The 16,021-nt window shown below is 43.7% G+C and overlaps 1 protein-coding gene across 2 annotated transcripts in view; it reads left to right on the top strand.

Annotated features, from left to right (window-relative positions):
* ADCY8 (adenylate cyclase 8) overlaps positions 1-16,021 on the top strand; it is a 1,651,787-nt gene that overhangs the window by 366,463 nt on the left and 1,269,303 nt on the right. The window lies entirely within an intron of this gene.

The raw sequence follows: 16,021 nt of genomic DNA, 5'->3' as shown, positions 1-16,021 counted from the left end.
CCTTAGCACTTAAGGGGATTTATCAAATATGTGTAATGAACAGATAAATAAATAAATATAGAAACTACAAGTTTGGCGCAATTTAGAAATTGGGTACAGTTCTGAAAGGTTCTGAAATAGGGACGGAGCCAGCCTCAACATTTTTGGGGGTGGAGGGGTGATGGCAGTTTTGAAAGCTGGTGTTAATTAGGGCCATTAAAGCTGTGGTGTTGTTGACCCCACCACCCCCTTTCCGATGAGCCCAGGAGGCTGAATAGCATTTACGCCTTCCTTTGGTCCATTAGATGCATCTTTCACCGCTACTCGCAGGCTATTCCGTTAAACAAAGCAATGTACATTTTTTGGAAGTGTGTGCCATCTCAAAGCTTAGCGCAGCAGTTAAGCTTTAGCTTCATCACAGAGTTTCTTTTAATATTGCCTGGGCAGGTTTTTGTTCTCTGCCATTGTATGTTTGCTTCTGCTACCTCAGTCACATTAATGAATGTTTAAAAGTAAGTAAACTCCCTGCTCTCCGAGCTGAGAAATTGGCAAGCTCTTGCTGTCAGAGACAAGTTCTGAGAGTCACATCAGAGTGATGCTGATCCTGACGCTGCATTAGAGACAACCATATCTCTACTCTCCACTGTCAGGAAAAGCAAAAAGCCAAGCTAGGTAAATACTTGAAAAAGTATCCACTAGAGGACTGCATGCTTCAACCATTATGAAGACAAATCTTCAAATCTAAACTACAAGACTAATCATACAAAAAGAGGGTGAATACTTTCTACCACAACATAAGGCCTCTCTCCTGATGAACCATAGCACACTCTATGGAAGAAAAAAACATTGTATGAATAACAATACAAGCTATTTGAACTCAACAGGAATAAATCAGATTTGAATATAGCAATCAAGCTTTAAAGTGGTTTATTTTGAACATACTGGGGGGTCATTACGACCCAGGCGCTAATTGCGCCAACGTTACCACCATGGTGTAAACTACGTTTACACCATGGTGGATGGCGGATTTACCGCCCCATTCCAAGGTGAGTGGGGCGGTAAATCCCCATTTCCCATGTTCCCTTCCCCATTCCCATTTTTGCCCCATAGGGCATAATGGGAGTGGGGAAGGCGCTAATTACGCAACCGTAAATTACGGTGGCGTAATTAGCATCATGGCAGGTTAGCGCCATGGATTTTAACGGCTGCTAAGAGCAGCCGTTAAAATCAGAATAGGCGTTAAGGGTTAACGACGGCGTTAACCCTTAACGCGTAGGTCGTAATGAGGCCCACTGTGAGCGCACAAGAGGTACCAAACATACGTAAAGGTCACATCACAGTGATGCCTGCTGCCTCAAAGCCATAGGCTGGCACACCCCACATTCTGAAATGTTGGGGCACCGGATGCAGGATGCGCATTTAGAAAAGTCACCTCCGATCAACAGGAAGGGGTTCCCCGCATATGTATTCGGCAGAAGCCATGGGATTTAAGGGACAAGTGTTTCATACTGTATCCATCCCACTCACTCCGGGACTACTTTTTGGAGGTTGCCTGGGGTAGCAGCTGCTACCATTGATTCCACCTCTGATACCCGTAGACCTGTCCTTGGAAACCCTATGTCACTGGACAAAGAGGCAGTGCCAAGAACAGATATCCGTGTTGTACCTGGAAAGGGCAGTTGTAAATGCAGATAAATGTGCCATAGCTTTTTTCACCTGGAATCTATATCTTGTTAGCTGAAGAAATAACAGGGATCCAGGAAAAAACACAAAGCCGCCATCACTAACAGGTTGGCAGTCCATTAGTGACGAATGCCTGAATGGTTGGGTTCAGAGGTGTTGATGTCTGTGCATCTCATACCCACTACTGTAACAACAGGAAGGGTATGGGGGCTAGCTCCAGCAATCTGGGAATGGGTAAGAACAGCCTGCAGTACTCAGTGACAGCACAGAATAAACGATAATCTCATCAGTGTTCATCATTGTCTGCTTTGCACAACCAATGAGTCACTGGGCCAGTGATGGAAGGGGTGTGCCCCAGTGGCTTCTGCCACCAATCCTGCCTGGCCACTGTGTGACCAGAGCCAGATCTGCCAGACCTGCATCACAGGTACACTGTAGATAGATGCAAGGTGAGATAATTAATTTACATGAAGTTACCCTCCCCGTTTGAAGTAAATCATCTGTTGCTTCCTCAAGGAAAAAAAAATATATATATATATATATGGTAGGATATCTCAGGGGCAACACACTTGCTTTGGTAAAAAGAGGATGCAGTGCAACATGGGTTCAGATCCTGTTCCAGTGCTTAGAAGCTGGCGGAGGCTGGCTTTAAGCAGGATATAATTAAATGGGCCTTTTCTAGGGGTGATATCATAGAGCTGCTGCTGCAGTTTACGTTTTAAAAGTACAGAAAACCTGCAAAAAGTGTTGAGAAACCACTCTTGCACCCCGGCGTGATGGTTGGCGAGAAACATTGATCATGCTGTCTTCCTCGTCATCTTCCACACCCCCCTCCGGAAAGTCTTTTCCATTCGGGTACATGGGGCCTAGCCCATCTCCTGCGGTCTTCTCCCAACAGCCCTCGCTTCTACCCAAGCTTGGAAACTGGTCAGCAACTTCAGTTTATTAACCTTAGTACTGTGTGGAAGTCCCCTCTCTTGAGAGAGGATGCACAGGACATTCTTGCTGGAACCTTTCACAGTTTCTATCTCAAGATCTATGATTATTATAAATATCTAGAAGTGTCTAAATGCTGTCTGCAACAGTACTTTTATCGTTGGGTGATTAAGCTGTGCGCAAGGCTCACGCTAGAGCCAAGCGCTGGCCACCAATGTGATGAATCAACTTCAGGGGCACAAGTGGTCCAGGGATGAATATCGGCTTCTAAACCATCAATCAGCCCCACACCTCTAATACACCAGAAGGGATCCGAACAGATTGCAAACACAAGCAAATTATAAACCTCCTTTTTACAATTGTGGTAATGTGGACGGAATGGCAGACTTATCTCCGCAAGGTCGTGGATCTTCGGTTAGTTGCAACACAGGGACAGTCAGGGTTGCTTAAAAATATCTACTTTATTATTACAACACACAGTTCTAGCACACTACAAAATACAACCCTCCTTCTTAGGAATGCAAAGGACGGACAGTTTCGAGAAGGAAAAGGGATGCCCTCTGGATACTGATAGGAGGGTAGTTGGTAAAGTAATTCATCACAACAGTTCGAGGATACTTGGTTTCAAAACAAAAGGAGCAGGTGGCGTAAAAGGTCACTCGCTGCCTTTGGAGAAGGACCAGGCACACAGAACCACAATGTACCTTTTGTTTGTAGAGCTTGTTGGCGCTCAACAGGGTTGAGTCCGTTTCAGGGTGCTTTGCAGCACCTGTGACAAAGTTCAAGATGAGAGACAGCTGCGGGTATCAGGCATGAAGCAGTTCAGCGATCGAAGCTGGACAGACAGCTGCAGGCTGGCCTAGACAGTGGCTCGGAGTCAATAATCTTTGTCTCAGTGCTGGTTGGCGGGTCTAAAGATATGGTCGAGGCATCTCGGATGACATTAGCGACTGCGGTGTGACAACAGTCTGCAGTGCAGTCGGTTGCATCTCGAGTGGCTAGACTGGCTTGAAAATGTTGTTTAAGGTAGACGCTTGTTCATGCTTGTTGATGCACTCCACGTAGCTTCTTCACTGGGCTTTTGACATCCCTTAAGGTGGACAGCCCAAAGCTGAGGAAAGTGTTGCAGGCAACAGCCTTGTCCTTGGTTTGGTTCAGAGACTCTCTAACACTTCCCACCTAGGAAGCTTGCTTTCAGAGCCTAGCAGGTCACGCTGTGTGCTGGCTGGGTACTGGTTCTGGAGCTGCTGGAGGGTCCTCTGGATTCAGTATCTCTCTCTGTTCCCTGGTAGATGTTTAGGGGAGGGATCTTGCTTACCTCTTTGGAAATTATGGCCTTCCTTCACTGGCAGAAGCTGTAATGCAGACTGTACCTTCAACCAGGGCCCAAATGAGTTCTTCTTGTTACTCCTTGCAAAGTATTCAGATGATCTGCCCAAAAGAGGGGATTGACCCTCTTTGAAAGCCAAATGGGCCTCAGTGATTGCTGTAGGCAAAGTCTACCTTAATGAACCAATCCTGGGTTGTCACCAAAAATCTCCTGTATGCAAGAGGTCATAACCAGAGTATTTTGCAACAGAAAAGGTAAAAGGGTGAAAACAAATATCTCACCCATCTTCCTCTCTCTTGTGGATCAAAAGGTCTCTCTGGTAAATTGAGGTCTCTGTGGTTCCTGATTAAAGTGGCAGGTCTCCCTTGAAGCTATGGCGAGACCAGACTTTCAGTTGCCGGCAACCCACATACTCGTGCCTTCTCAATGGATCCCCTGCGGGCATGACTACTATAAACAGCTGTCCCAGACATGAAAGGTTGTTTCCCTTGATACTTAGAAGCGGGAGCTGGCTTCAGGTGACATAGTGCATATTAAAGGTTGCTGGGGATTCATGTGCTTTGTTAGTCCTGTAATCAGGCCACCCGTCTGCCTGTTTGAATTAACTCTGCTTAGTATGCAAAGCTGCCACCAGCAGCTAACAAAGAGCAGGGCGGATAGTTACAACACAGTTAGAAAATTATTTGGAGGATCATTTTATTCTGGAAAAGTATCAATCCAGTTTCAGACCCGTTCATGGGACTGAAACCGCTTCGGTGACAGTTTGGGACAATATTTTACGGGCAGCTGACAAGGGTGATCAGAGCATGTTAATCATGCGCAATCTGTCAGCGGCCTTTGACACAGTGACCTGTGACCTACTACTGAATAGTTTGCTGGAGGTTGCTCTGGTGCCAGAAGGTGCATTGAAATGGTTTTCTCCATTTCTACAGCATAGGACTCAAGTAGTCAAGCTTGAAGGTTATTATTCAAATGACCTCACTATTCAATGCGGAGTACCACAGGGGTCATCACTGACCATCTTATTATTTAATTTGTATCTCCAACCTTTGATGGCCATCTTCTTAACATTTGGCTTGTTATATCATTCCTATACTAAAGAGTGACAAATTTACCTTAGATTAAAATCTGTGCCTGAAGCAACTGACCAAATTATTGCATGTGCGAATGCGATTAAAACCTGGATGACTGAAAGCTCAATCAACAAAAAAAAAACAAGGTTATGCTGCATGACCCTAAACATCATCTCAACAATTATCTAGACTCTGATGTTTGTCTGAACATATTTGACACAGATACCCCCTTCTCTAGTAAGGTGAACAATCTTGGTTGCATATGGCAAGCCTCACTGGACTATCAAGCTCAGGTTTTGGAAGCAGCAAAAGGGGTCTTTTATCAACTTAAACTTCTGAAACCCATTCTGCCATTTATACCTAGAACTGAACGCACAGGAGTTGTAGGGACAATGATGAACTCCAAACTTGATTATGCTGGTACACTCCTCCTGGTAGCCCCAGAGACCCAATTACATCATCTCCAGGTAGTCCAGAATGTGGCCATCAGGTTCGATTTTGAATTTGCCTAAGAGAGCCCCCTTTTCTGTCCATTGAAGAAGATTGCATTGGCTTCCGGTGAAGAGAAGGATTGAGTTTTGAACACTGTGTCTGGTAAATACATCTATTCGGAGTTTAGCACCCTGGAATCTGGCATCAAAGATTCAACCCTACCAGCCAACTTGAATCCTGTGATCATCTGGTAAAACTTGTTGCTTGTCCCCTCATTCTACTATGTTACCCGGGGGACCGCTGTTTTTCCATCAAGGGCCCTTGCTTGTGGAATCTACTCCCAACTAAAAACATATTTGTTTGATTAAATCTAGAACCAATAAAGAAGCATGCTTGAACATGTTAAGTTATCATCAGTGCCTAGATGCACTGTCTGCTGCTTTGCTCCACAAGGATATGCATGTAATAAATCCTCAATATCACTATCCAAGGAGTCTTTGTTAGTTAATTAGGCTGGTCATGGCAGGAGGAAGGTTTTGCCTTCCCCCTTCTGAAATGTCTTGATGTACTCTTAGCTGTCATATTCCAACTAAACGTGACAGATGGGATGGCTCTTGTGGGCTGTGTCCACCCAGTGTACATGGGCCTATGTCTATGTTGTGCAGTGATTATAGGACAATGTGTGCAGGAATGGGTTTTCATCATGTAACCAATCTCTACATCCATCTTAATTTTATTACACATTTTCTGTTTCTGAAAGTGGATGTATTATTTTGCATACCCACATTTCAACTCTAATCAATTTTCACCGAGGGTGTTCACTTACAGCACTTTGAGGCCATACCAGTGGGATAAAGGCACTATACAAATGAAAAATGTCATTACTTTACATTACATGTCTGGTATCTCTCTCTATATGCTCTCTCTCTCTCTCTCTCTCTCTCTCTCTCTCTTTCTCTCTCTCTCTCGCTGTACTGTCACTCTCTCTCTGTTTTCTGGCACTATCTCTCTCTGCGCTGTCACTGTCTGTTCGCCATCTCTCATTGCGCTGTGGCTCAGTCTGTCTCTCTGTGTGTGCTGTCACTGTCTCTGTTTACTGTCACTCTCTGTGCACTGTATCTCTCTGTGTGCTGTCACGTTCTGTGGGCTCTCTCTCTCTCTGCTGTCTCTCTCTGCACTGTCTCTCTCGCTCTCTCTCTCTGTGCTTTCTGTTTCTCTGCACTCTCTCTCTCTATGTGCTCTCTCTCTGTGCTGTCTCTCTCTGTCTGTACTGCCTCTCACTCTTGCTGCGCTGTGTCTCTCTATCTGTGCCCTGTCTCTTTGTGTATTGTCTCTCTATGTGTGGTGTCTCTCTCTGGGTGCTGTCTCTCTCTCTCTGTGCTGTCTCACTCTCTCTGCACTTTCACTTTTTCACTCGGTGTGCTGTCTCTGTGCTGTGTCTCTCTCTGTGTGCTGTCTCTCTATGCGCTGTCATTCTGTGCACTATCACTCTGCACTGTCACTCTGTGTACTGTCACTATGTGCGCTATCACTCTATCTGTATGACGTCAGTCTTTTTGTGCACTATCACTCTCTCTAACAGTGTGCTGTCACTCTCTCTTTTTGTGTATGTGCTGTAACTCTCTATTTGTGCACCGTCACTCTCTCTTGCTCTACCTTTTGGTATTCCTTCCTTCTCACAACCTTCGTAGATATTCCCTCTTGCACCCTTATTCCATCTTCTCCAACTCCTACCTTTACTCACAGCCCTTGCTTTTTTCCAAGCATCTTCTCACACACTCACTTTTTCACTCACCCCCCACTCTCACACTTTCTTGCTAATATTTCCTCTTGCTCATCGACGATGGCACCCTATTTCAAATTGCTTCCACCTTTTATGTATTCCCCTTCTCGGTTTCTTGTAGACCTGCGTCCTTTCACGCATGCTCCCTTGAAACTTTGCCCTCTTCTCCGTGCAGGCTCGTGTCTACTAAATGCAAAAGAACTGCAGAAATGTTGCCTTTGCCAATGCTCGTTTTAGGATGTATTGGCCCCTACCACAAGTGTACAGTACAGCATATTGCAGAGAACAGTCCCTTCACTCAAAGAAAAAAATAATTTCACTTTATTATCATGTAGTATTTACCACGTCTTTTGGCAGCTTAAATCATCCTTGTATGTGCAATGATGACACTTCATGCTCTTACGCCACCACCCGTTGTAGCTGTGATATTTATGTGCAATTGGACTGTATTATATAATTTGTATCTCCATTGAATAACATTTGAATTTAAAAAATACCTTGAAGCAGGAGACCAGGGTTCTAGTCCTAATGTTGGCACAGATCTATGTGATCACTGCACATCAGGAAATTGCGACGGGCATCCCGCATACCATACCCCTCCCCCTGCCTACCTTTTTGGCGGCACACACAGAAGTGTGCCGCAGACTCTCTTCTGTCCCTGCTGCATCCGTTCTCTCCGGTCAGAGCAGACGCCACACAGTCTTTTTTTCTCTTTTCTTCATTTTTTTTTCATTATTGTCCCCCACTTCCAATGGCATGGAAGCGGTGCCCCGTCCCCGTGTTCGTCATTATGGGCTTTCCATTTTTTGTTGCAAGCCGAATGCACAGTAATTGCGCATTCATCTTTTTGTTGTTGTATATTTTCGGGGAATACTGTTGGCACTTGATCAGAATTGCTACAATGATATTGTCTGCTCCTTTCTGTGCCATTTACTACCTACAACGTTCCTAATGAAATGTTCCCAACCTCTTGCACATCCCGTCCTGGCTTCTGCAGTCCTTGCTGTGACCCCTACTCTTCTTTGAGAGCCAGCTCATGCTGAGGATGTCCCAGCTAATAGAGATGCTCTCTATAAACTGCTTGAATAATGCAGTGGAGTTGCCAATAAAGAGTACAAGTACAGACGCCTGCATTATTATCATGACACAAGTGTTATACTAACAGGGGGATTCGTCAGCAGGTTCATTAAGGTAGCTCAGTGCAAAAGGGGTGTGTGCTTGCCCAGATGTACCAATGGCTCTTGTGCGAGGCCTCACCAATGAGTGGTTGGCAAACATCATTTGAAAGATGTTTTGTTGTTCTGATACAGAGTAAACTATAGGAACGGGACTATAGAAAACACAAAAAATGTATATGCTATAGGTCGGATGCTGAGAAATTGAGAGTCCATTTCTTTCCATGAAATACATATTTGGCAACAGTAAGCCGTGAGGAACACATACGAGGAAAACACAAGAAAAATAGAAGGTTTCTATGTAGTGCTTCATGGTGGTGTCCTCCTGCTTCTATGAGCCATAATAATACTGGTTACTATTGTCCAATTTAATGCAACTCAGTTTTCATCTTTGAAGGATAACGGACTGAGTCAGACGAGCCAAGGATTTGAATGGGCCAAGTATAGGCATGTACCATGACAGATATGTGCACTAACCTTTGAGCTATTAACCTGGACAATACACTTCTGAAAAGGGCACCGTGTTTTTTTATAGCAGTCTATTTTGTAATCTAAAGGTGATGTTAGAATAAATCGAAAATGTAAAATATGACTGTCAATGTCTCTGATTCTGAGAAAGTGTTCATTCTTGCTTCTTGTTGGTGAGTCTATCTGGCATAACTCGAGCCTTGGCAGAATTCAGAGATCAAATAAAATAGCGCGTTGAGGGCACAGTAGACCAGCAGGGTCTTGTGGGATGGACTAGCGGCCTGGGAATCACTCTTATGAGAACTTCACGAAAATTTGACCTGCTCCCGAATTAGTGTGAGCCAATGACAGCCACAGATCCTTTTGGGGAGTTTAGGCCAGTCTGTAGGGAGGTTTGGTGGCCATATTAAAGGCCCAGCTCACATCCGGACAATCTTTGGGCTGTACTTAGCTGTTAGACGGAGGATTGTTGCTTAGCAACACTAGTGGGGGGAAGGGGAGAGCGTGTACTTCGGCATATTTTGGAATCCATTCTCACATTTCATTTCCCTGATAGTTCCGTGTTTTTATATCGTGCATGTTTTGTGAAGTTACTTAAAGTCTGACTCCCTCTTCGAGTTTCTCCTTTGTCATTGTTTGTTTCTTGAATCCATTCCGCATAGCTTTTCTTCTAATGCCTGAAAAAAGAAGAGAAAAAAAAAAGAAACCCTTTGTAAAATCAATTGCGAAAACCTTGGTGAGTTTCTTTTTAATAAACCCTTTCCCTTATTATTCTCCCTTCTACTGAAAGAAATGAGAAAAAAGTAAAAAAGAAACCTGTTGTAAAAATCCTTTGTCAACCGCCTAATTAAAAGATTCCCCTTTAAACCCCCAGACATGATAACATGAATAAAGATATGACAGAAAGGATCACTTTCGGAGCATATCATTTTCGGAATAGGAGGAGGTGATGGATGTTGGGTGCATGTGGTGATAGAATAACAGTCTAATGAGATTGAGCTGACACTTCATTCGGGGTCATTGATGTGTATCTCCTTGAGGATCATAAAGGTAGAGATCTGCCAAACGATGGACAGGAACAGCAAGAGCAGGTGGAAAGGGTGAAGGTGCAGAACAGTTGCATGCTGTCATTGGAGGAGACCCTTCAAATGATGGGTGAGGCGGTGGCAAGACATGTGGGGTTCCTTGTAGAGAAGATGATGGCTTTGGGACTGGAGTAGGTGGTGAGAGTGATTAAGGGGGTGCAGCAGGAGACTCATGGCGAGGGGCAGCAAGACAAGGGAGCGAGACAATGAAGCAAAACAGCAACACAAGACAGCAAGACACTACCACAAGACAGCAAGACAATGAAAGCAATAAAAGGAGGAGATGAAGAGTTAGCAGGTGGAACATGAAGAGGCAGAGACGGAAAGGCAGCAGATGGGGCAACACAGGGATACTTAGATGCAAAGGTTCTAGGAAGAGGAACATGAAGGATTGGATGAGGAAAATGAAGACGAGGCCCTTAGCAAACACAACAACCATTTGCATTGAGACACACATGACGCTCAGATATACTTCCAAATCTCATTCCCCTCACAACTCCACAAACTCAAAAGCTGTCGCTCCACCATCACCATCTGGATGTCTCATTCTGCTGGGCTCTCAGAATTCCTGTCCACCACATGTGCTGTAATTGGTCTCGTAGAGCACCCTTCATTTGCTGAAGAGCAGACACTTTAATTTCTAAATGTCAATTGAGAAATTACATTTTCTCCGGGAGGTATTCAGTGTTTTCTTTCAGTGAGGTTACGCATGGATCCGCATGCCATGTTGAGAGCACACGCCTTACCAGCTGGGCTGGTTCTACCACACAGTTAGATCATTAACCCTTAACATTCTGGACACGTTGAGTGCTAACAGCGATAAATGTGGTGGTACCTCACTGATGAATACACCGTGTTGGCTGATATACTTGATGGTGAGCTCAGGTGGCTGTATGACACAACTTTCATCTGACAGGAGCTGCCACCATCTTGCAGTGAAGATTGCACTAACTAAGGCTTGGATGTGACTGTTAAAATAATTAGTGATGGCATTGTATTGTTCAGTGAGCAAATAGAAATACAGAGGGCGGCCACTATGGGGTAAATTGCAAGTGCACCCCAGAATTGGTGAAGACCATTTCCCTTACTCAAGGTCTCGGTGAAGCAGGTGCTGATCTTTAGGCTATGGAAGTCAATTCACTCACAGGCTGTCATTTGCACAGTACATACCTTACCACAAATTGAAAAACCTGCCCCAACCATAGAACATGCATGATGTTGCCAATTCATTAGACAACAACGATATTTGACCAGCGGTGGTTGTTGAGGATTAGCCACTGCCCCACCATCAAATCCATTTTATCACAGATTTAATCTATAGGTGGAATCGCTCAGACAAGCCTTTAGTAAACACATCAATTTGCAGCAATATACGCACAGCACTTAAATATACATCCAAATTGTATACCCCTCAAAACTTAACACCCTCAAAAGTTGTCTCTCCATCATCACCACCTGGATGGCCATCCACTTCCTCAAACTGAATCCTTCCAAACGGGAGTACCTTCTCAACAGCCTACCCGCCGGGCACAAACCCAGCATCAACCCTTGGATCAAAGAATTTGCCATGCACAACCCACACATATCCCTCTCCACTCCTTTCAAATTCCTAGGTTTCACCATCGACCCCCACCTTTCCTTCACACACCACATAACTGCATCACCAAAACATGCAACTTGCAACTGCACCTCCTCTGCAAGATAAGAGACATGATTCCTCCTGACCACTTCTACATCGCAGTCCAAGCACTGCTTCTTTACAAGCTGGACTTTTGTAACACTGTCCACACTGGACTGCCCCCTGCAAACCATACAAAATGCAATTCTGAGACTCAACCTCCTCCCCTACCCAAACACTCATACATCACCCCAACTCTCGTCCAGCCTCACGGGCTCCCCATACCTCAGGTAATTGCCTTCGTAGGACTCTGCATTGTATTCAAAGCCATCCACCTCACACCCCCATCCTACTTTCCCAATAAACAGAAATCCATCACCCAGACAAACACCAAACTATCCAGCATCTTCTATACATTGCACTCTGCAAACTATGATGCACACAAACACACGAATGAACCCAGCGGGCATGCAGTACCTCGACTGCCCTACCACTTTGCGTACAAACTACATCCTCCATCCTCACTTTTTGAAAAAGCCTGTAAATATACCTCTTTCCCTACACCTAATGAATGCTTCAGCTTTCTATACTCCTATCCTGAAAACATGTTGTAACTTCTGTTTCACTTCTCATCCCTCGCACTTTTAAACCTTGTAAGATGCTCCTACACCCTCTGGGGAGGGCCAGCACTGGATACAAACTGAAAGACAATAATACATAAACCCATACCTTAGCTGCTTGTCCAGACGTGTCAATATCAATCACAAATCTGAAACCAATGAGCAAGCTATCACTGAAAGGTCCCCATATGAAGTGCATTGGTGATGCCTGTTTCAGTAACATGGAAGACAAAGTAGATATTCCTTCACAAGGCATTCAGCTTCCAACATTTGAACGTGTTTTTTTTTCTTTTGAGGTACTATTGCAAATCCCATGCTCATGTAACGAAAATAGTTAAACCGGGGCATCTCTTCACTGACAATGAACTGCACAAGGGACATGTAAGAGACATGTATAGTCATTTATCATTTGCGACAGGGGTAATGTGGTGCATAGCAGCATTGCCCTTTCCCCTATTGCAAAGGCACTGCAATCTTGTGATGTGACCTGGAAATAGCTTTCTCGGGGCAATCGGATTCACTTACTTGAAGTGTGATAGTAGGCATATGCCCAGACCTCCCAGGCCAGGAAGATATATCATTGATGTGCAGTACCTAGTGCTGTTGAAAGGCTTCAAGGTGGTACACTCTGACCAATCCGCCACCGAAATGCGACACTGCAAGGGGACATAGGTGGTTCCTTAGATACCACCACTAGTGAACTAGCAATCTTGCACCATACCTGCCATTTAGTTCAGTCTCCCCTGCCCGCATTGGCAGACCGATGGGGGTATTCCATTTAGCAACTGGAACATTGGCAAACCAAATAAGGATTTACCAATCCAAAAATGTATGCATTAACATTGATATGCTATTTATAAATGAAAGTATTAGGGCCTTAAGCCACACATCAGAAAATTGACTGGTCTTTTAAGCTATTCACCAGCCAGAAGACAATTGGGCCAAGACTTTGAACATTGTACTTTGAAATTGCAATTGCATTTTTGTAAATGTCCAAAGTGTAACCTTCAGGTGACAATTACTGAACAGAAGTGTTTTGTTTTGACCTAATCGCAAATGACTGTTTTGACTCAATAGGGTCTCTATAACCTGTTTCAATTTTCCCTTCTTTTCCCCTCTTTTTCGTGCATCACATCTGACTACTAGGTGGATCACTCACACTTTGTGTCTCTCACACTGGGTCGTGTCTAATTTTAATCTACACCAACTTTCCTTTCAAGTGTGATCTATCCACTCGGCCTAATTTCACATCAACATTCCCAGAATATGATAAATGATGTGTGTATTTTCTTCCTTGTTTCTCGTTGCAGATACATTTAGACTTTATGTTTATGCAATGGATTATTTCACGGTTTTGTGTTCCTGTGTGTTTGTATTTTCTAAATTTTGATGTGGAATATTAACAATTCTCTATTTTTTTATACAAAACCAAGCTGTAGCTGTGTGCCCATGTTTATTGGCATATAATACATGTTCAGAATTGGATTTGATGATGTACAAATCCACGGATTGATGCCCCCCAAAATATTTGTTTGCAATACATCAGCATCTGTGGTATCAATATTTTGCAGCATTTTTCCTCTAGTTGAAATATCTATGAGTGCATGCCCATTTCGCTGCTGGTCCTACCAGTGCACCCCAACTCTTTGTTTTGTTTGGTTGAAAGGCTTACTGGCATACTTTCTGGGAGCAGCACTTTCTCTTGAAATCCTGGTGAACTTCCTACGCCCTCTTACACTGCATATACCTGAGCTCCTTAGAAAATATAAGTCGCATGGTGGCCTCGTCGCGCCCTGTTTAACCGCCAGACAGAGGAACTTGAACAAGTTCTGTTCTCAGCATCAGGGGACTCCCAGGTTGGGGCTGTGAAGTACACACTCATAATCAGGTAGTAACTAGTAAGCGTGGCTCTGCACACTATTTTAATACAACTGAGTCGGCTCATAACACACCCAGAGCCTTCTCTTCTTTCTTAAAGATTATACAAATTCCCATATCTTAAGTTTTAGCCGTTGTTTTTCAAGCACAATGTCAGGATACTTTAGACAGTCACATATACACTCAAACATATCACCACAGTCACACAAAAAGAAACATAAACACACAAAGTAGCTTCCTTGAAAGCACAAATAAAAATAAAAAAATCACTTTTACTCGCTCTCCATCCCAAGAGCCCAGGTGGACACACCTTGCAGTTCCATCTGCTTCCATGAATTGAAAAATGCAGATGACTTTCCAAGAAAGTGCATCTTGCGAGAACAATAACAGCCATGACCCCTCGAGTAGTATCCCGACCACAGCTTCTTGGAGTGAACTGAGTGCGCAATATGGGTTTTGTGTTGTGGGGAGGCTTGAAGCCCTATATGGGTCTATTGTCATGACAGCCATGTTTGGTTCTTAGAGTGAAGCTAGCGCTCCCTGTCTGTGGCTATGGCTTGGCTCTGCCAATTAATTCTCTAGGCTCCCCACCTCTTTACATTGGTCTAAATATTAAACTAAAGATGGGATGTGATGGGAGGAGATGTAGCCTGCTGTCAAATTTCAAACTGTGGGCCTCATTACATGCAGTGAAAACGGCCAGTAAAATGGAGGTAACTCTATTACCGCTGCATTACCACACCGCTATATTACAATTTCGGCAGTGAAGTGGAGGATTTACCTTCAACCACAAAATGGTGGTAAATCTGCCACTTTACTGCCATAAATGTGTAATTCTGCTGAAATCCCGATGCAGTGCTATTGATTCCAATAAATGGGGACTAACACTACCTACCAACATTTGTAATCTGGCGGTACGTACGTCAAAGTGGCAGTAACTGTAAATCTGTGTGCTGACATTTCGGCAGATTTAATGCCAAAATGTCACCAAAATTGTAATGAGGCCCCGTGGCACAAAACCAGAGCTCAAATTTCAACTTTTCCATTTCACCAAATTATAATATTCTTTTGAAATCATTTTGAGTTCTTTTGGTATGTGGGGGCGGTTCCCTGGTCTCTAAGAAGCTACAAACATAACTGAAAGATAGTTGCATACAAGGAAAGTAATGTCAATAATATCTATTATATAATACTATATGCGCTTGGGAATGTGTGGATGTGGGAGAGGTTAGTATTGAGTTTCGTTGTTCCGGAAGTTGGGGCCACTGCATTGTGGGCTTTGACCACTGCACCACAGGACAGAAACGGGTAACTGCCCCCATGCACAAAGTTGATGATCCTTCCACGTTTATATCTATGCCCCAACAGACACACTTTTACATGCAAAATAAATGCATGCATTTCTCAGGTGTCATTGTAAATGATCCTCCATGAAACAATTAGCCTTGGCCTCATTTGATGGATGTTTAACACAAGCATTGGCAAAGCCCATCTGGCTACCTGACTTTATAGACAAGATGATTTTGCAATGTGGGGACAGAAGCCTTTTCACAGATATTGTAACCCCCTACATTTACAAAAGCAGATCTATTTTCTTTGTGTATACAACAATCTTTTTTTTTTACAGGAGTGTGGACAATAAATGTGGAATTTCAGCTATGTCTGACTGTTTCATTAATCCAGTTTTCCTTGATATGTGTGATATTTTGATGATTTGTAATCACACCAAACAAATCAATGAATTATCCCTATAATGCTGCCTATCACCAATGGTGTCCTACTGGACCCAATAATGGGGAATAACACAAATCGTAAATTCTGCAATAAATTGCCACATCTAGACAGAATTGTGAAGATTAGCCTACGTCACATCTAGACAGAATTGTGGAGATTAGCTTGTGTCACATCGAGGTAGAACTGTGAAAATTAACTTGCACATCTAGACAGAATTGTGAAGTTTA

This window comes from Ambystoma mexicanum, chromosome 5q (assembly GCF_040938575.1).
Source record: "Ambystoma mexicanum isolate Mex_15411 chromosome 5q, UKY_AmexF1_1, whole genome shotgun sequence".
NCBI lineage: Eukaryota > Metazoa > Chordata > Amphibia > Caudata > Ambystomatidae > Ambystoma > Ambystoma mexicanum.
The sequence above is the reverse complement of the archived record's forward strand: the minus strand, read 5'-3'. Positions and strand labels throughout refer to the sequence as shown.